This window comes from Tachyglossus aculeatus, chromosome 25 (assembly GCF_015852505.1).
Source record: "Tachyglossus aculeatus isolate mTacAcu1 chromosome 25, mTacAcu1.pri, whole genome shotgun sequence".
Lineage (NCBI taxonomy): Eukaryota > Metazoa > Chordata > Mammalia > Monotremata > Tachyglossidae > Tachyglossus > Tachyglossus aculeatus.
Genome location: NC_052090.1, coordinates 24,073,273 through 24,096,516, shown reverse-complemented (window position 1 = coordinate 24,096,516; position 23,244 = coordinate 24,073,273). Strand labels below are relative to the sequence as shown.

At 49.4% G+C, this 23,244-nt stretch overlaps 1 protein-coding gene across 4 annotated transcripts in view; it reads left to right on the top strand.

Moving 5' to 3' along the window:
- NCOA2 (nuclear receptor coactivator 2) overlaps positions 1-23,244 on the top strand; it is a 207,794-nt gene that overhangs the window by 77,227 nt on the left and 107,323 nt on the right. The window contains exon 1 of one of the 4 annotated variants that reach the window (XM_038766428.1): positions 15,353-15,428. The exons of the other annotated variants lie outside the window; for them this stretch is intronic. The gene's annotated coding sequence lies outside the window, so the exon portion shown is untranslated. Of the gene's footprint in view, positions 1-15,352; positions 15,429-23,244 lie in introns of those variants that run through there. 4 annotated transcript variants of the gene reach the window in all.

Genomic DNA, 23,244 nt, shown 5'->3' with positions numbered 1-23,244 from the left:
GTGTGACTTTGGGCAAGTCACTTCACTTCTCTGGGCCTCAGTTCCCTCATCTGGAAAATGGGGATGAAGACTGTGAGCCCCCCCGTGGGACAACCCGATCACCTTGTAACCTCTCCAGCGCTTAGAACAGTGCTTTGCACATAGTAAGCGCTTAATAAATGCCATCATCATTATTATTATTAAGTGACCTGCCCAAAGTCACACAGCTGACAGTTGGCGGATCTGGGATTTGAACCCGTGACCCCTGACTCTAAAGCCCGTTGAAAGCGTGCAGTTAGAGTTGCTCTCTTTTTCTTTTTTAAATGTGTCTGTTAAGCACTTCCTATGTTTCAAACATCATCATCATCATCAATCGTATTTATTGAGCGCTTACTATGTGCAGAGCACTGTACTAAGCGCTTGGGAAGTACAAATTGGCAACATATAGAGACAGTCCCTACCCAACAGTGGGCTCACAGTCTAAAAGGGGGAGACAGAGAACAAAACCAAACATACTAACAAAGTAAAATAAATAGAATAGATATGTACAAATAAAATAAATAAATAAATAGAGTAAAAAAATATGTACAAACATATATACATCTATACAGGTGCTGTGGGGAAGGGAAGGAGGTAAGATGGGGGGGATGGAGAGGGGGACGAGAGGGAGAGGAAGGAAGGGGCTCAGTCTGGGAAGGCCTCCTGGAGGAGGTGAGCTCTCAGCAGGGCCTTGAAGGGAGGAAGAGAGCTAGTGTCCTAAACGCCGGATTACCGGTAAAGCAGGGCAGCCACGGTCTGGGTCCCAGGCGGAGCTCGCGGTCTAAGGAGAAGGACAGTTGGACACCCCCTGGAATACTTTGAGAATACTTAGAGAAGCAGCGTGGCTTAGTGGAAAGAGACTGGGCTTGGGAGCCAGAGGACGTGGGTTCTAATCCCGGCTCTGCTACTTGTCCGCTGTGTGACTTTGGAAAGCCACTTAACTTCTCTGTGCCTCAGGTCTCTCATCTGTCAAATGGGGATTAAGACTGTGAGCCCCACGTGGGACAACCTGATTACCTTGTATCTGCCCCAGCGTTTAGAACAGGGCTTGACACATAGGAAGCGTTTAATAAATACCATTATTATTATTATTATTATTACTTTGGACGGCTTTGTGTCAGCCTGCTGTGGAAATATTGATGGCTCCGCTGCTGCTTATTTTATTTATTCCAACTCCCTGGAGAACCCTCCTTGTGTAAAGAATTCAGCACCCTGGTGTTCAAATCGGCAAGGGCGTGTTTTTACGCACATGTGTGTTGCGTCTTCTGTTAATCCATCGGTGGTATTTATCATCATCATCATCATCAATCGTATTTATTGAGCGCTTACTATGTGCGGAATTCTAGGAAGGGGGAAGGTTAGCCAAGCGATGTTCTGCTGATGAGCGCTGTCAGAGCATGCTGTGTGGTTAGGCTTGTGGCTCCCAGGCCAGAGCTCTGGCCTGTAGGCCATGGTGAGGGAATTGATTAGGATAATTAAAAAACATTCCTACTTCCCATTAGAGCTTGGCGGACCTAGTTAGCATAGATAATGCTAATCTCATTCATTCATTCAATCGTATTTATTGAGCGCTTACTGTGTGCAGAGCACTGTACTAAGCACTTGGGAAGTACAAGTTGGCAACATATAGAGACGGTCCCTACCCAACAGTGGGCTCACAGTCTGGAAGAATCTCTAATCTGTTAACCCAAGATGCCTTTTTGCTGAATGGAATTTAAAAGGTTTGATGTGTTTAGGTAGGAAAGAAAAGCACTATAATCTGCATGCCAAGCACTGTTCTAAGCACTGGGGGAAATGCAAGGTAATCAGGTTGTCCCATGTGGGGCTCACAGTCCTAATCCCCATTTTCCAGATGAGGTAACTGAGACACAGAGAAGTGAAATGACTGGCCCAAAGTCACACAGCTGACAAATGGCGGAGCTGGGATTAGAACCCACGACCTCCGACTCCCAAACCCTGGCTCTTTCCACTAAGCCACGCTACTTTTCTAAGCTAGATCCCTCTAGACTGTAAACTCCTGGGGGTCAGGGAACGTGTCTACTGACTCTGTTGTTCCCTCCCACGGGTTTAGTACAGTGCTCTACTCATAGCGAGTGTTCAGTATAATAATTATTATTATTGTGGTATTCGTTAAGCACGTACTATGTGCCTAGCACTGTTCTAAGCACTGAGGTAGATGCAAGGTAATCAGGTTGTCCCACGTGGGGCTCACAGTCTTAACCCCCATTTTACAGATGAGGTAACTGAGGTACAGCAAAGTTAAGTGACATGCCCAAGGTCACGCAGCAGACAAGTGGCGGAGCCGGGATTAGAACCCACAACTTCTGACTCCCAAGCTCAGGCTCTTGCCACTAAGCTAAATAATGGTGGTATCTGATAAGTGCTTACCATGTGTCAGGGGCCGTTCTAAGCCATGGGGTAGATTCATTCATTCAGTCGTATTGAGCGCTTACTGTGTGCAGAGCACTGTACTAAGCGCTTTAGGAAGTACAAGTCGGCAACATATAGAGACGGTCCCTACCCAACAACGGGCTCACAGTCTGCTGATCGGGTTGGACACGGTCCCTATCCCACGGGGCTCAAAGTCTCAACCCCCATTTTACAGATGAGGTAACTAAGGTAAAGAGAAGTAAAGTGACTAGCCCAAAGTCACATAGCAGACACGTGGTGGAGACGGGATCAGAACGCAGGGCCTGATCAATCAATCAATCGTATTTATTGAGCGCTTACTATGTGCAAAGCACTGCACTAAGTGCTTGGGAAGTACAAGTTGGCAACATATAGAGATGGTCCCTACCCAACAGTGGGCTCACAGTCTAGAAGGGGGAGACAGAGAACACAACAAAACATATTAACAAAATAAAGTAAATAGAATAGACATGTACAAGTAAAGAAAATAGAGTAATAAATACGTACAAACATGTATACATATATACAGGTGCTGTGGGGAAGGGAAGGAGGTAAGGCAGGAGGCGGATGGAGAGGGGGAGCAGGGGAACTGTGAGCCCACTGTTGGGTAGGGACTGTCTCTATATGTTGCCAACTTGTACTTCCCAAGCACTTAGTACAGTGCTCTGCACACAGTAAGCACTCAATAAATACGATTGATTGATTAATTGATTGAGGGGGCTGAGTGTGGGAAGGCCTCCTGGAGAAGGTGAGCTCTCAGTAGGGCCTTGAAGGGAGGAAGAGAGCTAGCTTGGCGGATGGGCAGAGGGAGGGCATTCCAAGACGGGGGGATGATGTGGGCCTGATCTGATCTTATCCACTATGCCGTGCTGCTTGGATGCCCAGCGTAGTGCCCACGTACACCGTTTAAACAGGGACCGCACCGCGTTTCACCTCGGCTTCCCGGAATCTCCCCTTGCCATCTCCGCGTCGGCCGGCTCACGCTCTCCGTGCGAGGAAACAGGAAACGAAGGGGCCCCACTCTCTCCCTCACCCCTGGGCTCCGGCCCACCCACGGTCCCACACCCCCAGGGTGGAAGGAACAGCCCCCCAGCCCCTCGCCCCAACCAGTCGAGGGGAGGGGGCTCCGGCCCCCCGGAGATAGGGCCACCCCCGACCGGTCTCTCTGCTCTCCGGAGACATCTGGGAGGTGACGAGGAGGGTCTCCTTTTTCCCCCGCAGGGACCGTTGGGTAGGGACTGTCTCTATATGTTGCCAACTTGTACTTCCCAAGCGCTTAGTACAGTGCTCTGCACACAGTAAGCGCTCAATAAATACGATTGATTGATTGATCGGGGATTGGTGGCTCCTATGCCATTTCCCACCCCCCGTGCTCCTCACCGCCCATCCAGCGGCCCTGGCTACAGAAACAGCCCGGTGGCAGCCGGGGTTCACCCACCTCGGGGATTACCGTTCCTATCGACCAACCGATCGATGGTACTTTTGGAGCACTTACTGTGTGCAGAACACTACACTGGACACTCGGGAGAGGGCAGTGGGACTGAGTTGGTAGACACGTTCCCTAATAATAATAATTATTGTGGTATTATGCGCTTACCACATGCCAGACACTGTACTAAGCGCTAGGGTGGACGCAATCAAATCAGGTCGGATCGGGTCACACGGGGTTCACATTCTTACTCCCCATTTTCCAGATGAAGTAACTGAGGCCCAGAGAAGTGAAGTGACTTGCTCAAGGTCACCCAGCGGGCGAGTGGCGGAGCAGGCATTCGAACCCAGGTCCTCTAACTCCCAGGCCCGGGCGCTTTCCACTGAGCCACACTGCCACCCTTCCCGCCCCTGGTTTTTTCCCTTTCCTCTTCAAAGCTAGCACACTGGCATCAGATCCACCCTCTCCCTCCAGCCTGTTTGGTTTTTTTTTTTCCAGCCCACACGTTATTAAGACAAACAACTCCCCGTCGACATTGCGTTAGGCCGGTTGACCTGATAATAGAAGCCAATTACCGACTATCGACCTCGTATTAAGATGGTAGAACCTCGGGCTGGGTTCTGTGGGACTTTCCGATTAAATTCTGGGAGTCTGGCCGAAGCGGGCTAAGCGGGTTCACTTTTTCTGAAATCATCCCCCTTCCTCCTCTGCCCCTCCGTGTTTGTAGAGAAGCAGCGTGGCTCAGTGGAAAGAGCCCTGGCTTTGGAGTCAGAGGTCATGAGTTCTAATCCCGGCTCCCCCGCACGTCTGCTGTGTGACCTCGGGCAAGTCACTTAACTTCTCTGAGCCTCAGTTACCTCATCTGTAAAATGGGGGTGAAGACTGCGAGCCCCACGTGGGACGACATGATCACCTTGTATTCCCCCCGGCACTTAGAACAGTGCTTTGCACATAGTCTTTTAGACTGTGAGCCCACTGTTGGGTAGGGACTGTCTCTATATGTTGCCAACTTGTACTTCCCAAGCGCTTAGTACAGTGCTCTGCACACAGTAAGCGCTCAATAAATACAATTGATGATAGTAAGCGCTTAACAAATGCCATCATTATTCTCTGTGACTTTGGGGAAGTCACTTAACTTCTCTGGGCCTCAGTTAACCTCATCTGTAAAATGGGGATTAAGACTTTGAGCCCCCTGTGGGACAACCTGATCACCTTGTAACCTCCTCGGCGCTTTGCACATAGTAAGAGCTTAATAAATGTCATTATTGTGATTTCTAGGAGCCCTTTGGAGGCCAAGCGTTTCCCTTTTCTTAGTTCAGGGATAGACACGGGAGCCAAATCCTGCTCCCGGGAATGATGGGTGGGAGCCCAGCCCGAGAGAGCCCTACCTGCTCACCGGCTAGCCGGGCTGTGTGGGAGGAGTAGAGGGCTCTGGGAGATGGGCAGGGAGCCAAAGCTAAGTCCATCCTATACCACCCGGTCCCCCTAAAACACCCCTCCAGAAATGGGTCATCATCATCATCAATCGTATTTATTGAGCGCTTACTGTGTGCAGAGCACTGTACTGAGCTCTTGGGAAGTACAAGTTGGCAACATACAGAGACAGTCCCTACCCAACAGTGGGCTCACAGTCTAAAAGACTAAAATGGGTCGGCTGGCTTTTCTCTTGCCCGTTTGTTGGGAATATTTGTTGGACACTTGCCGTGTGCGGGTGTTCCCTGCCTAGAGTCTAGAAGGGGAGGCAGAACTGTGTGGATTCCCAACTAACTCCTCATTTCCTCGACTGCTCCTCCCTTATTACCTGTGCACTTGGATCTGACGCCATTTCCAACATGACTTAGTGGGTAGAGCCCAGGCCTTGAAGTCCGAAGGAACTGGGTTCTAATCCCTGCCGCACCACTTGTCTGCTGTGTGAACTTGGGCAAGTCATTTCACTTCTCTGGGCCTCAGTGGCCTCATCTGGAAAATGGGGATGAAGACTGTGAGCCCCACGCGGACAGGTACTGTGTCCCACCACTCATTTATTCATTCAATCGTATTTATTGAGCGCTTACTGTGTGCAGAGCACTGTACTAAGTGCTTGGGAAGTACAGGTTGACAACATATGGAGACAGTCCCTACCCAGAAACGGGCTCACAGTCTAGAAGGGGGAGACAGACAACAAAACAAAACAAGTGGGCAGGTGTCAACGCCGTCAGAATAAGTAGGATTATCGCTATATGTGCATCATTAATACAAAAAATAGAGTAGTAAATATGTACAAAATATAGAGAGTAATATATATGTACAAATATATATATATATATATGTATATATATATGTATACTTCTGCAGTGGGGAGGGGAAGGGGAGTGGTTATGGGGAGGGGAGGAGAGGAAAAAAGGGCTCAGTCAGGAAAGGCCTCCTGGAGGAGGTGAGCTCTCAGGGCTTTTTGAGGAGGGGAGTGACATGCCCAGAGCGTTTCTGCAGAAACATAATCCGGGCAGCAGAGTGAAGTGTAGACTGAACTGGGGAGAGACAGGAGGATGGGAGATCAGAAAGGAGGCCGATGCAGTAAGAAAGGAGGCCGATGCAATAAGAAAGGAGGCCGATGCAGTAAGCGCTTACTATGGAGGCCCATAGTAAGCGTTTGACAAGTACTATTGTCATAATAACAGTCAGGGGTCTGTCCTGTTTCCTTGGGATTCTTCCTCAGAGCACCCCTAATTAACCACCAGCTTCTGCCTTCTGGCCTCCAGAAAGAGGCTCAAAGCCGTTTGGTAAGAAATACAATCTAACAAACCCGGCCCCTTTTCTCCCTTCCCTGGGTCTTCGACCACTTGGACGTGGCTACGTAGTTTCTTCTTTATTCTAGACTTTCCAGAGACACTACATCCTCTTGCTCAGCACCGTTTTGCCCCACATCCCAACTTTGTTTTTCCGAAATACCCTCTTCCTCTGTAGCCCACACCTCAGGCGTTGGCGGTCCGAGGGTCACTCGTGCCGCCCTCAGACCCGAAAATGTACAGTTTTTTGCGGGAGCAGAAGTGGGGCACTCCCCTCTCTAGGGATGGGTATCACCCTGTCAGAGTGGAAGCTCTTTGTGGGCGGGCGGGTCATCTGCTTACTTTCTCTGTGCCTCAGTTACCTCATCTGCAAAATGGGGATCGAGACTGTGAGCCCCAAGGAGGGCAGGGACTGCGTCCAACCTGATTTGCTTGTATCCACCCTTGTGCTCAGTACAGTACCCGCAGAAAGTAAGCACTTAACAAATACCACAATCATTATTATTATTGTGGTATTTGCTATGGGGATCGAGACTGTGAGCCCCAGGGAGGGCAGGGACTGTGTCCAACCCGATTTGCTTGTATCCACCCTTGTGCTTAATACAGAACCTGCACAAAATAAGCACTTAACAAATACCACAATTATTATTATTATTATGGTATTTGCTATGGGGATCGAGACTGTGAGCCCCAGGGAGGGCAGGGACTGTGTCCAACCCGATTTGCTCGTATCCACCCTTGTGCTTAATACAGTACCCGCACAAAGTACAAATATCACAATTATTATTATCATTATGGTATTTGCTAAGTGCTTACTATGGGTCAAGCATTCATTCAGTTGTATTTATTGAGCACTTACTATGTGGGGGGCACTGAACTAAGCAGTTGGGAGAGGACAGTCCAACAGTAAACAGACACATTCCTTGCCCACAACGAGCCTGCAACTGTTCTAAGCGCTGGGGTAGATACAAGGTTAATCGGGTTGGACGCAGTCCCTGTCCCACATGGGGCTCACCCTCTTCATCCCCATTTTACAGCTGAGGTAACTGAGGCACAGAGAAGTGGAAGTCATCTCTCAGTTTGGCACTTCTCAAGCGCTCTGATCCGGTGTCCTGACTTCCATTCCGGACCACCCAAGTGTGAGGAGAAGGAAGAGGTGATCAATACCATGCTGTTTTGGCACCCGCTGTGAGGGTCATGGTCTCCGGGTGACATCCATCTTTCCCTCCCAAGTTTTTCTGGGAAAGGTAGCCCAAAACAAAGCTGGCTACTAAAAAACGCAACTGGGGGCAAGAGCCTTTGCAAAACATGAGCCCCCCGTTACCCTAAGCAACAACTTGGGGTCAAGGGGCAGTTCAGTATAGAAGAGCAGAAGCTGGGAATCTCTGTGGATAATCAATCAATCAATCGTATTTATTGAGCGCTTACCGTGTGCAGAGCACTGTACTAAGCGCTTGGGAAGTACAAGTTGGCAACATATAGAGACAGTCCCTACCCAACAGTGGGCTCACAGTCTAAAAGATAAGAGGGTGTTATTTTTTTTAAAGGTGCTTTGTAAGCGCTTACTTTGTGTCAAACACTGTTCTAAATGCTGGGAGAGATACAAGATACAAGATATAATTATAGCTATAATTCTGTTTGTTCTGACGATTTGACACCTGTCTACATGTTTTGTTGTCTAGACTGTGAGCCCGTTGTTGGGTAGGGACCGTCTGTCTCCATATGTCACCGACTTGTACTTCCCAAATGCTTAGTACAGTGCTCTGCACACAGTAAGCACTCAATAAATATGATTGAATGAATGGATGAATGAAAAGTGAATTAGGTTGGATACAGTCCCCATCCCACACAGTAATAATAATAATAATAATGATAATGACGGTATTTGTTAAGCGCTTACTATGTGCCAAGTAGTGTTCTAAGCACTGGGGTAGATACAAGGTAATCAAGTTGTCCCACGTGGGGATCACAGTCCTAATCCCCATTTTACAAATGAGGTAACTGCGGCACAGAGAAGTGAAGTGGCTTGCCTAAGGTCACACAGCAGACAAGTGGCGGAGCCAGGATTAGAACCCAGGTCCTCTGACTCCCAAACCCGTGGTCTTTCCACTGAGCCACGTTGCTTCTGCGCAGTAGATACATTCTCAATAGTAGCTGCTCAGTAGATATGACTGACCGACTGACCGAGTGACTTAGGTCTCACAGTCTAAGTAAGAGGGAGAACGGGAGGACTGAGGGACAGGGTAGTGAAATGACTTGCCCAGGGTCACACAGCAAGGATTTTAGGTCCTCTCACTCCCAAGCCTGTACTCTTTCCCCCAGTTCTCACCATCTATTCTCCATGGCACTGAGTTTACGTGGCACTAATGACAGTAACGATGGGGGGTTCCCGGTCTTAATCCCCCTTCCACAGATGAGGGAACTGAGGCCCAGAGAAGTGACTGGCCCAAGGTCACACACGGCAGACCAGAGGAAGAACCAGGATTAGAATCCAGTCCCTCCAGACCGTAAACTCGTTGCAGGCAGGGAACGTGTTTATTGTTCTGTTGTACTCTTCCGAGCATCTTCCAAGTGTTCTGCACACAGTAAGAGCTCAACAAATACAGTTAAATGAATGAATGGTATTTGTTAAGCATTCGCTATGTGTCGAGCACTGTTCTAAGCGCCGCGAGCCACCGTGGTGACTAAGATGCCCCAGAATGCGGTGGTATTTTGTGCTCAATTGCCGCATCGCCGGCTGGGAATGGGCAGGTGTCCGCTTGGCTGCAGCGGTAGTGACCTTGAAACCCGCCAGCAGAGAGACATCTGGATGGTTTCTAAAGAGCAGTCACCTGCTGTTTTCCTCCTCCCTTCCCAGAACCAAATTTCCATGGGAGTCCCTCTCTCTCTCTTTTTTTTAATGGTATTTGTTAAGCGCTGACTGTGTGCCAGACACTGTACTAAGCTCAGGGGTAGATGCAAGCTAATCAGGTTGGACTCAGTCCCTGCCCCACATAGGGCTCACAGTCTTACAGATGACGTATGTAACTGAGGCCCAGAGAAGTGAAGTGACTCGCCCAAGGTCACACAGCAGACAAGTGACGGAACCAGGATGAGAACCCGGATCCTTCTAGCTCCCAGGCCCGGGCTCTATCCATCCATCTATTCATTCAGTAAGTCATATTTATTAAACGCTTATTGTGTGCACAGCACTGTTCCAAGCACTTGGAAAAGGACAGTGCAATGAACAGTGACATTCCCTGCCCACAGTGAGCTCAAGTCCAGGGGTCTGGAATCTGGTTCCTATCCTGGGATGAAGGGCACAGGAGCGATGGTGGCTGATCCCTTAGTACAGTGCTGTGCACACAGTAAGCGCTCAAAAAATAGGATTGAATGAATGAATGAATGAATCTCTTGGGAATGTTTAGGGAAGCCGGAAGGACAGTGGAATTAAGTAGGCACAATCCATGCCTTTAGGAAGCTTCCAGCCTCCGCGCAGAGCTCTGAACGAAGTAAGCTCTTGAGAGAGGATAGCAGTATTAGTAAGCACAATCTCTGCCTGTCAGTGATGATGATGATGGCATTTATTAAGCGTGTACTGTGTGCACAGCATCATCATCATCATCAATTGTATTTATTGAGCGCTTACTGTGTGCAGAGCACTGTACTAAGCGCTTGGGGAGGTTACAAGGTGATCGCATTATCCCCCAGGGGCCTCACAGTCTTAATCCCCATTTCACAAATGAGGTAACTGAGGCCCAGAGAAGTGAAGTGACTTGCCCAAAGTCTCACAGCTGACAATTGGCAGAGCTGGGATTTGAACCCATGACCTCTGACTCCAAAGCCCGGGCTCTTTCCACTGAGCCACGCTGCTTCAATCAGTATTTATTGAGCGCTTACTGTGTTCAGGGCACTGTACTAAGCGCTTGGGAGAGTGCAGCCCAGCAATTTAGCAGGGACATTCCCTGCCCACAGTGAGCTTACAATCTAGAGGGGGAGCCTAACATTAATTGGAGAAGCAGCGTGGCTCACTGGAAAGAGCCCGGGCTTTGGAGTCAGAGGTCGTGGGTTCAAATCCCGGCTCCGCCAACTGTCAGTATGTGACTTTGGGCAAGTCACTTCACTTCTCTGTGCCTCAGTTACCTCATCTGTAAAATGGGGATTAAAACTGTGAGCCCCCGTGGGATAGCCTAATCAACTTGTGACCTCCCCAGCGCTTAGAACAGTGCTTTGCATATAGTAAGCGCTTAACAAATGCCATTATTATTATTATTAATAGAAATAAGTGAATTAGAGATATGGACGTAGTGCTGTGGGGGGGATGAATAAAGGGAGCAAGGCAAGGTGACGACAAAGGAAAGAGGAATGAGGACTTGGGGAAGACCTCTTGGAGGTGATGTGCTTTCATTAAGGCTTTGAAGGCCGTCGGATATGAAGAGGGAGGACGTGGACAAGCGGTTTGGCGGTGAGGTAGGAGAGATCCAAGTACAGCGAGAAAGTTGGCGTTAGAAGAGCAAAGTGTGTGGGCTGGATTGTAACAGGAGAGTAGCGTGGTGAGGTAGGAGGGGGCGAGGGGATTAAGGGCTTTAAAGCTGACGGTAAGAAGGTTCTGTTTGTTGCGGAGGTGGATAGCCAACCACTGGAGGTTCTTGAGGAGCGGGGAAAGGTGGACGGAACGTTGTTGTGGAAAAATGATCCGGACAACGGAGCGAAATATGGACCGGAGTGGAGAGAGACAGGAGGCTGGGAGGTCAGCAAGGAGGCTGATTCAGTAATCAAGGCAGGAGAGGATAAGTGCTTGGATTAATGTGGTAGCAGTTTGGCTGGAGAAGAAAAGACAGATTTTAGCGATCTTACAAAGGGTCGATCGGCAGGATTTGGTGGTCCAATTGAATATTCATTCATTCATTCAATCGTATTTATTGAGTGCTTACTGTGTGCAGGGCGCTGTACTAAGTGCTTGGAAAGAACAATTCAGCATCAAAAAGGGACAATCCCTGCCCAAAACGGGCTCACAGCCCAGAAGGGGGGAGACAGACATCAAAACGAATAAACAGGCATCAATAGCATCACTATAAATAAATAGAATTATAGATGTATATACACATCAAAACAAGTAAATGGGCATTGATAGAAATAAATGTTGGGTAGGGACTGTCTCTATATGTTGCCAACTTGTACTTCCCAAGCGCTTAGTACAGTGCTCTGCACACAGGAAGCGCTCAATAAATACGATTGATGATGATGATGTTATGTACATATATACATAGTATGTGTGTTGAATGAGAGAGAGGTGTCAAGAATAATTCCCAGGTTACAGGCTCGGGAGGCAGGAAGGATGGGGGTGCTGTCTCCGGTAATGGGGACGACGGGGTTGGGGTGGGAAGATAAGGAGTTTTGTTTCGGACGTGTTAAGTTTGAGGCGTTGGCAGGATCTCCAAGTCGAGATGTCTTGAAGGCAGAAGGAGATGCGAGACTGCAGAGAGGGAGAGGGATAAGAGCCGGAGATGGAGATTTGGGAATCATCCGCAGAGAGGTGGGAGTCGGCCGTGGGAGCGAATGAGTTCTCCAAGGGAGCGGGTGTAGATGGAGGCTGGAAGGGGACCCAGGGCTGATCCTGGAGGGACAACTTCAAGAAGCTTCCAATCTGCGTGCAGAGCAATGAACTAAGGAAGGGCTTGAGAAAGCACGGTAGAGTTCATAGGCACGATCCCTACCCTAAAGAAGCTTCCATTCTCCTCTATGCAGAGCACTGTGCTAAACGCTTGGATAAGCAGCGTGGCGAAGTGGAAAGAGCCCAGGCTTGGGAGTCGGAAGTCGTGGGTTCTAATCCCAGTTCCACCACTTACCAGCTGTGGGACTTTGGGCAAGTCACTTAACTTTTCTGTGCCTCAGTTCCCTCATCTGTAAAATGGGGATTAATCAATCAATCAATCAATCGTATTTATTGAGCGCTTACTGTGTGCAGAGCACTGTACTAAGCGCTTGGGAAGAACAAGTTGGCAACATAAGACTGTGAGCCCCCCCTTGGGACTACCTGATCACCTTGTAACCTCCCCAGTGCTTAGAACAGTGCTTTGCACATAGTAAGCGCTTAATAAATGCCATCATTATTATTATTGTATCTACCCCAGTGTTTAGAACAGTGCTTGGCACATAGTAAACACTTAAACAAATACCATCATTATTATTATTATAAAGACACTAGAATCAGAAAACATGGGGTTTTTTTGCCCTGAGAAGTTTATAATCCACCCTTTCAAGACTGCCTATAGTTCTCACATTTCCTTCCAATTTAGACTGGGGGTCCCATGTGGGACAGGAACCATGTTCAAACTGATTAATTTATATCCGTCCCAGCACTTAGAGCAGTGCTTGACACGTAATAAATGCTTAATAAATACCCTAATAGAGCACAGGCCTGGGAGTCAGAAGGACCTGAGTTCTAATCCTCGCTCCGCCACGTGTCCGCATGTGACCTTGAGCAAGTCAGTTCATTCCTCTGGGCCTCTGTTTCCTCATCTGTGGAATGGGGATTCAATACCTGTTCTCCTTTCCACTTAGCCTTGCGAGCCCCATATGGGACAGAGACTGTTTCCGGCGTGATTGTTTTGGATCTATCCCAGTGCTTGGCACATAGTCAATGCTATTATCATTATTATTATTATCATTATTAGTATTATTCAGAGATGGGGAAGCTGAAATACAAAAGCATGACCTAAGGAAAAGGAAAGAAAGGCGATAGGTGACAACCAATTTTGTTTCCTTCGACTAGATCACATTCCCTCAGGCAAGTCCCGTACATCCTGTAGTGTTTATTTACGAGATGAAAGTCGAAAATTAGCTTTTCAGGGTCTTGGGCGGGAGCCTGGGGTGGGATGGAAGGATGGAGGACAAAGTTTGGTTGCCAAAAGTGATGGTGTCTTTCTCTGAAAGGATATTTGCAGTGCCTCCTTGAGAGAATATCCCTGGTATGTTTTTCTCAATCCATCAATCGGTAGTGTTTCTTAAGTCCTTACAGTGTGCCGTGTGACATGTACTAAGGGCTTGGGAGAGGACAATTTCTTCCCCATCGTCATCATCAGTGGTACTTATTGAGCGCATACTTTGTGCAGAGGACTGTACTAAGTGCTTAAGAGAGTACAAGAATAATAATAATAATGGCATTTGTTAAGCGCTTACTATGTGCCAAGCACTGTTCTAAGCACTGGGGGGATACAAGGTAATCAGGTTGTCCCAGGTGGGGCTCCCAGTCTTAATCTCCATTTTCCAGATGAGGTAACTGAGGCACAGAGAAGTTAAGTGACTTGTCCAAAGTCACACAGCTGACAAGTGGCGGAGCTGGGATTAGAACCCACGACCTCTGACTCCCAAGCCCGGGCTCTTTCCGCTGAGCCACGCTGCTTCTCTCTTCTACCAATAAGAAGAGTTGGTAGATGTGGGCCAGTCAGTTGTATTTATTGAGTGCTTAGTACTAAGTGCTTGGAAGAGTACGTGTAACAGACACATTCCCTGCCCACACTGGGCTTAATAATAATAATGATGATGGCATTTATTAAGCGCTTACTATGTGCAAAGCACTGTTCTAAACACTGGGGAGGTTACACGGCGATCAGGTTGTCCCACGGGGGGCTCACAGTCTTAATCCCCGTTTTCCAGAGGAGGTAGCTGAGGCGCAGAAAAGTGAAGTGACTTGCCCAGCGGCACACAGCTGACAAGTGGGGGAGCCGGGATTTGAACCCATGACCTCTGACTCCAAAGCCCGGGCTCTTTCCACTGAGCCACACTGCTTACAACCGAGATGACCGGTGTGTCTGAAGACGTGAGTCTGACACACACAGAACTCTTTCTGTCTCTCTTTCTCGCTCTGTCTCTGTTTACGTCCCTCTCTCCATCTCTGTCTCTCCCCTTCCCTGCCTCTCTGACTTTCTCTCTCCATCCCTCTCTGTCTTCCCCCCCGCCCTTCTCTCTCCCTCTCCATCTCTCTCCTTCTCCCTCCCTCCCAGCCAACCAGCCAGAAAGAAAGCCTCCCGCTTCCCATCGCCCTTAATGTACTACCGTGACGTTTCAAAGAGGAGAGTTGGCGGCCGGTGGAGCGTCCCCTCCTGAAAAGCAAGGCAGCAGAGGCGAGTGTTTGTTTTGGAGTTATTTTTAGCCGCAGATCCACAAACTGTTTACCTTGTCAGCCTAGGATACAGTTTAATTTTGCAGGGGAGAGCCAAAAAAGAGAGAGAGAGAGAGAGGGAGGGAGGGATAGGGAAATGGCTCTGCGTGTGTTTGTGTGTGTCTGCGTAGGCATTCCCTTGGCCACGGGAGGTGGTAGAGATTCTTCAGGCTATTATCACGAAGCTCCGCTAATATAGCGCCGGACTCACGTGACTGCAGAAAAGGCCATTCTCTCGACGAGAAGAAAACCGCTTCTTCCAGCCAGCGGCCCAGGCCCAAGGCCTCCGCAGGGATCGTGGCCGGCCCCGCCGGGCCGGAGGGGCCAAGGAACACATGGCCGGCCGGTCGCCACCACGGAAGGATCGCTCGGCCGCCCCTGGAAGCGGGTGACAGGGAAGATAAGCTCCGGTCACCCCCAGGCCCGCCTTCTTCCTCCCCCTCTTCCTTCTCCTCCTCCCCCGCACACGGCATGTGCCTCGCTGGACGTGGAGGGCCGACTCCGGTTGGGCCGCCGGGCGCCGGTCATCTCCGCGCCAAGGAATCCAATGGTCACCGGGCGTTGGGGTTCAGGGGGCGGGAGGGGGTGCCTTCGGGAATCTCTCCTCGACCTCGCCTCCCGGAGATCTGGAGGAAGCCCGTGGGTCCTGGCCTGATCCGGCAAGGTGTGTTGATGGCGCGCTGGCACTTTCTACTCACTGAGGTTTTCAGTGGGAGGAGGCGATCCGCTCCCGTGTGTGTTTGTGTGTGTGCATAATAATAATGATGATGGTATTTGTTAAAGCGCTTACTGTGTGCAAAGCACTGTCCCAAGCGCTGGGGGGATACAAGGTGATCAGGTTGTCAGGCTCACAGTCTTAATCCCCGTTTTTACAGATGAGGGAACTGAGGCCCAGAGAAGTGAAGTGACTTGCCCACAGTCCCACAGCTGACAAGTGTGCGGAGCCGGGATTAGAACCCACGACCTCTGACTCCCAAGCCCGGGCTCTTTCCACTGAGCCACGCTATGTTTCGGAAGCTGAGAGGGACAGCCAAGCCGTCAAAATAGTCCGACTAGCCCATCGAGGCACGTGACCCAAGCTGACTCTTATGTGGTCTGGCTCAGAAGCAGCAGGGCGTGGTGTCAAGAGCTCAGGCTCCGGAGCCAGAGGATATGGGTTCTAATCCTGGCTCTGCCACTTGTCTCTCCCCCGCTTGACTGCGAGCTCATCGTGGGCAGGAATGGCTGCGTGTTGCTATGCTGTACTCTTCCAAATGCGGCTCGGGAGTCAGAGGATATGGGTTCTAATCCTGGCTCCGCCACTTGTCTCTCCCCCGCTTGACTGCAAGCTCATTGTGGGCAGGAATGGCTGCGTGTTGCTATGCTGTACTCTTCCAAATGCGGCTCGGGAGTCAGAGGATATGGGTTCTAATCCTCGCTCTACCACTTGTCTCTCCCCCACTTGACTGCGAGCTCATCGTGGGCAGGAATGGCTGTGTGTTGCTATGCTGTACTCTTCCAAATGCGGCTCGGGAGTCAGAGGATATGGGTTCTAATCCTGGCTCTGCCACTTGTCTCTCCCCCGCTTGACTGCGAGCTCATCGTGGGCAGGAATGGCTGCGTGTTGCTATGCTGTACTCTTCCAAATGCGGCTCGGGAGTCAGAGGATATGGGTTCTAATCCTGGCTCTGCCACTTGTCTCTCCCCCGCTTGACTGCAAGCTCATCGTGGGCAGGAATGGCTATATGTTGTTATGCTGTATTCTTCCAAGTGCTGCTCGGAAGCCAGAGGATATGGGTTCTAATCCTGGCTCCGCCACTTGTCTCTCCCCCGCTTGACTGCAAGCTCATCGTTGGCAGGAATGGCTGTGTGTTGTTACGCTGTACTGTTTCAAATGCAGCTCGGGAGTCAGAGGATGTGGGTTCTAATCCTGGCTCTGCCACTTGTCTCTCCCCCGCTTGACTGCGAGCTCATCGTGGGCAGGAATGGCTGCGTGTTGCTATCCTGTACTCTTCCAAATGCAGCTCGGGAGCCAGAGGATATGGGTTCTAATCCTAGCTCCGCCACTTGTCTCTCCCCCGCTTGACTGCAAGCTCATCGTGGGCAGGAATGCCTGTATGTTGTTATGCTGTACTCTTCCAAGTGCTGCTTGGGAGCCAGAGGATATGGGTTCTAATCCTGGCTCCGCCACTTGTCTCTCCCCCGCTTGACTGCAAGCTCATCGTGGGCAGGAATGGCTGTGTGTTGCTATGCTGTACTCTTTCAAATGCGGCTCGGGAGTCAGAGGATATGGGTTCTAATCCTGGCTCTACCACTTGTCTCTCCCCTGCTTGACTGCAAGCTCATCGTGAGCAGGAATGGCTGTATGTTGTTATGCTGTACTCTTTCAAATGTGGCTCGGGAGTCAGAGGATATGGGTTCTAATCCTGACTCCGCCACTTGACTCTCCCCCGCTTGACTTCGAGCTCATCGTGGGCAGGAATGGCTGTGTGTTGCTATGCTGTACTCTTTCAAATGCGGCTCGGGAGTCAGAGGATATGGGTTCTAATCCTGGCTCCGCCACTTGTCTCTCCCCCGCTTGACTGCAAGCTCATGGTGGGCAAGAATGTCTGTGTGTTATGCTGTCCTCTTCCAAATGTGTAGTACAGGTTTTGCATACCCCGTAAGCGCTCAGTAAATCCGACTGAATGAATGAATGAATGAATTGTCGGCCGTGTGCCCTTGAGCAAAGTCACTTCATTTCTCTGGGTTTCTGTTCCCTCAGCTGTAAAATGGGGTGAAGATTGTAAGCCTCATGTGGGACAGGGACTGTGTCCAACCTGATTACCTTGAATCTACCCCAGCCCTTAGAACAGTGCTTGGCACTTAGTAAGTGCTTAACTAAGAGAAGCAGCGTGGCTCAGTGGAAAGAGCCCGGGCTTTGGAGTCAGAGGTCATGGGTTCAAATTCCGGCTCCGCCACTTGTCAGCTGTGTGACTTTGGGCAAGTCACTTAATAATAATAATAATAATAATGGCATTTGTTAAGCGCTTACTATGTGCAAAGCACTGTTCTAAGCACTGGGGGGGGGATACAAGGTGATCACGTTGTCCCACGTGGGGCTCACAGTCTTAATCCCCATTTTACAGATGAGGGAACTGAGGCTCCGAGAAGTTACGTGACTTGCCCAAGGTCACACAGCAGACATGTGAGAGAGCTGGGATTCGAACCCATGACTTCTGGCTCCGAAGCCCATGCTCTTTTCCACTGCGCCACGACTTAACTTCTCTGGGACTCAGTTCCCTCATCTGTAAAATGGGGATTAAGACTGTGAGACCCCCGTGGGACCACCTGATCACCTTGTAACCTCCCCAGCGCTTAGAACAGTGCTTTGCACATAGTAAGTGCTTAATAAATGCCATCATTATTATTAACAAATACCATAATTATTATATATATTTGTGTATATATATGTATATGCACTTATGTTTATGCTCTCTTTAGTAACCTAATCAGTGGTATTAATTGAGCGCTGACCATTTGCAGAGCACTGGGCTTGGCGCTTGGGAGAGGGCAATAGAACATAGATGGTATCCACGTTTCCCACCCACAGGGGGCTTGCAGTCTAAGGGACTCCAGGTGCCCTGGCCATTGTCATATGACAGGAGCCTGTGGCTATGGGGTTGGCTAATCTTCCGTATCCACCCAGGAATTCGAGCCTGGGAGTCAGAAGGACAAGCAAATTGAGGCGGACACAGTCCCTGTCCCACGTGGGGCTCCCAGTCTTAATCTCCATTTTACAGAGGCGGCACAGTGAAGTGACTTATCCCAGGCCACACAGCAGACAAGTGGCAGAGCCGGGATTAGAACCCAGGTCCTTCTGACGCCCAGGCTCTAGCCACTAGGCTACACTGCTTCTCCAAAGCTTTACACAACTTTATAGATCTCTGGGAAGCAGAACTGCCCAGTGGAAAGACCCCAGGCCTGGAAGTCCCTGCTTCACCACTTTCCTGCTCTGTGATCTTGGGCAAGTTCCTTACTTTCTCTTAGACTCAGTTTCCTCATCTGTAAAATGGAAATTCAGTGCCATCTCTCCATCCACCTTGGACCGTGAGTCTTTACGTGAGGCAGGAACTCGTAACTACCCGAGACCTCAGTACAGTTCTTGCATTTAGAAAGAGCTTATCAAATGCTTTCATGAAGAAGAAGAAGAAGAAGAAGAAATGATCGTGCCTCAGTTCACTCATCTGTAAAATGGGGATGGAGACTTTGAGCCCCATGTGCGACAGGGATTGTGTCCAACCCGATTTGCTTGTATCCTCCCCAGCACTTAGTACAGCGCCTAGCACGTAGTAAGCGCTTAACAAATACCGCAGTTATCATTATGAGGCTGAGGGCTTCCCAAGTCACCCATTTGGGCTGCTCTTTTCGCCCTTCAAAAATCAAAGTCAGGATTTCCCCCCGTGCTGCCTGTTTCTCGTAAAGCACTTTCCCAATTCCCTTTCAGTCACGGTTGGGCCGCTCTGCAATCTGCGTATTCTCAGGGCGTGGAGGGGACCGCTGATTTTACCTTCCCACCGTGTTCACCAAATGGCTCCAGTCTTTGTTTTTACCTCCGCATTTTCCGGCCTCAAAACCCAGGTCCTCTCCGGACGTCGGCCGGATCCTTTTCGTCTCCGAACCAATCTGGCTGTCGTTCATTCGTTCATTCGGTCGTATTTATTGAGCGCTTACCGGGTGCAGAGCAGTGTACTAAGAAGTTGGGAGAGGACAATAGAACATTGAAGGGACGCATCCCCTGCCCACAGCGAGCTGACGGTCTAGAGATGAATTTATAGTCCGGAATCGAGCTTGCAGTTGTATTAAGGGGGAGGTCAATCTCTTCCTTTTGTTCTTTTCAAAGACTTCCTCGGGTCCTTCTGTTTCATCGACTCCTCTGACTTGCAGATCGAACTTCCCTGTCTTGGGATGGGTTTGGTTGTGAGGATAATAATAATAATAATGGCATTTATTAAGCGCTTACTATGTGCAAAGCACTGTTCTAAGTGCTGGGGAGGTTACAAGGTGATCAGGTTGTCCCACGTGGGGCTCCCAGTCTTAATCCCCATTTTCCAGATGAGGTAACTGAGGCACAGAGAAGTGAAGTGACTTGCCCATAGTCACACGGCCGACAGTTGGTGGAGCCGGGATTTGAACCCATGACCTCTGACTCCAAAGCCCGGGCTCTTTCCACTGAGCCACACTGCTTCTGGGGTGGGTCGTGACAGCGGGAACACAGACAGCGTGAATTCTCCTTTCCTGCAAACGTCTCTGCCTTCTCCTCCCTCTCAATCCATCATCATCATCATCAATCGTATTTATTGAGCGCTTACTATGTGCAGAGCACTGTACTAAGCGCTTGGGAAGTACAAATTGGCAACATATAGAGACGGCCCCTACCCAACAGTGGGCTCACAGTCCTTACTGAGCACTTACTGTGTGCAGAACCCTGTCCTAATCTGGCAGAAGCAGATTAGTATAGAAGCAGCGTGGCTTGATGGCTAGAGCCCAGGTCTTGGAGTCATGAGGACCTGGGTTCTAATCCTAGCTCCGCCACCTGTCTGCTCTGTGACCTTGGATAAATCACTTCACTTCGCCGGGCCTCAGTCACCTCATCTGTAAAGTGGTGGGGATGAAGACTGGGAGCCCCAACGTGGGGCAGGGACTGTGTCCAAACCCGATTAGCTTGTAATAATAATAGTAATGATGGCATTTATTAAGCACGTACTACGTGCAAAGCACTGTTCTAAGCGCTGGGGAGGTTACAAGCTGATCAGGTTGTCCCACGGGGGGCTCACAGTCTTCCCATTTTACAGCTGAGGGAACTGAGGCCCAGAGAAGTGAAGTGACTAGCCCAAAGTCACACGGCTGACAATTGGCAGAGCTGGGATTTGAACCCATGACCTCTGACTCCAAAACCCGGGCTCTTCTCCACTGAGCCACGCTGCTTCTCTACTCCTGTATCTCCTCCAGCGCTTAGTACAGTGCCTGGCATGTAATAAGAGCTTAACAAATGCCACAATTATTATTAATATTGCAGACGACTACTCTCCCCACCTTCAAAGCCCTGTTCAGAGCACATCTTCCCCTTTTAGACTGTGAGCCCACTGTTGGGTAGGGACTGTCTCTATATGTTGCCAATTTGTACTTCCCAAGTGCTTAGTACAGTGCTCTGCACATAGTAAGCGCTCAATAAATACGATTGATGATGATGATGATCTCCTCCAAGAGGCCTTCCGTGACTAAGCCCCCATTTTTCCTTCCGCGTCGCCCTCGCGCTTGGCGCTGTCCTCTTTGAGCACTTGTTATTCCCCCCTCCACCACTTATGTAATAATAATAATATAATAATAATAATAATAATATTTGTTAAGAGTTTACTGTGTATCAACTGCTGTTCTACGCGCTGAGGTAGATACAAGCTAATCAGGATGGACACCATCCTTGTCCCACAGATGAGGTGACCGAGGCCCAGAGAAGTGAAGTGACTTGCCCAAGGTCACCTAGCAGACAAGTGGAGGAGCAGGATTAGAACCCACGTCCTTCCCACTCCAGCCCAGGCTGTATCCACCAGGCCAGGCTGCTTATGGTAATGAATGCTAATTGTCTGTCTCCCTCTCTGAACCATAAAGTCTTTGTGGGCTGGGAATGTGTCTCTCAACTCTGTCGTACTGTGCTCTCCCAGGTGCTTAGTACAGTGCCCTGTGTACGATAAAGCGCTCTGTAAATACCACTGATTTTTTGATAGGCCGTATCCTCCTGCAGATTGAGGTTTCAAAGCCCAGCTCCACCTAGGGCAGAATGGAGCGAGGGCTTTCGGCTCTGACTTTCTGGGAGAGGGGAAGCGAGCGTGATGATGATAATGGTATTTGTTAAGCGCTTACTATGTGCCAAACACTGTTGTTAAGTGCTGGGGTAGGTACAAGGTAATCAGGTTGTCCCACCTGAGGCTCGTAGTCTTAATACCCGTTTTACAGATGAGGTAACTGAGGCACAGGGAAGTTAAGTGACTTGCCCGAAGTCACACAGCTAAGGGTGGAGCTGGAATTAGAACCCCCGACCTCTGACTCTTTCCACTCAGCCACGCTGAGTGTGGTGGGAGTCGGGAGAAACGGGATGTGTTGTCCTTGCCTGCGTAGGAATGGATTTTCCAAGCCCATGAGTTCCTGGTCACTGCAGCCCATCACTTCTTCCGGGAATAAAAGTCATCCCCTTGTGCCCGTATGGAAGGGTGATGTGGAAATCTCCGTCCGTGGCTCGATGGGTAGAGCCCGGGCTTGGGAGTCTGAAGGCCCTGGCTTCTAATCCCGGCTCTGCCACGCGTCCATGGTGTGACCTTGGGCAAGTCACTCCACTTCCCTGGACCTTGGTTCCCTCATCTGTAAAATGGGGATTAAGAGCGTGAGCCCCACGTGGGACAGGGACTGTGTCCAACGTGTCTACCCCAGTGCTTAGAACAGTGCTTAGCACATAGCGCTTAATAAGTACCATAATTAGTACCATTATTATTATGTTCTAGACTGTGAGCCCGCTGTTGGGTAGGGACCGTCTCTATATGTTGCGGACTTGTACTTCCCAAGCGCATAGTACAGTGCTCTGCACACAGTGAGCGCTCAATAAATACGATTGAATGAATGAATTAGATTGTGAGCTCCCTATTCATTCATTCATTCAATCGTATTTACTGAGCGCTCACTGTGTGCAGAGCACTGTACTAAGCGCTTGGAAAGTACAAATTGAATGTGTCTCAGTTGTAGCATACACTCCCAAGCACTTAACACAGTGCTCTGCACTCACAGGAAGCACTCAATAAACGATAGTGGGTGTCTCTACAGTAACCCCCCCCCCCCAAAAAAAAAAAACCCACCAGAAGGAGCGTGGCTGTAGGAGTCACTGGCCTACTGTGTAACTTTGGGCAAGTCACGTCACTTCTCTGGGCCTCAGTTTCCCCATCTGTCAAAAGAGAAAACAATCCCTGTTCTCCTACTGAGATCGCGAGCGGCCCCCGGGGGACAGGGACTGTGTCCGACCCCGTCATCTCAGATGTAATAATAATAATAATAATAATAATAATAATAATGGCATTTGTTAAGCGCTTACTATGTGCAGAGCACTGTTCTAAGCGCCGGAGGGGGATGCAAGGTGATCAGGTTGTCCCACGTGGGGCTCACAGTCTTAATCTTACCCCCTTCCCTTCCCCACAGCACCTGTATATATGTATATATGTTTGTACATATTTATTACTCTATTTATTTATTTATTTATTTTACCTGTACATATCTGTTCTATTTATTTTATTTTGTTAGTATGTTTGATTTTGTTCTCTGTCTCCCCCTTTTAGACTGTGAGCCCACTGTTGGGTAGGGACCGTCTCTATAGGTTGCCAACTTGTACTTCCCAAGCGCTTAGTCCAGTGCTCTGCACACAGTAAGCGCTCAATAAATACGATTGATTGATTGATTGATTAATCCCCATTTTACAGATG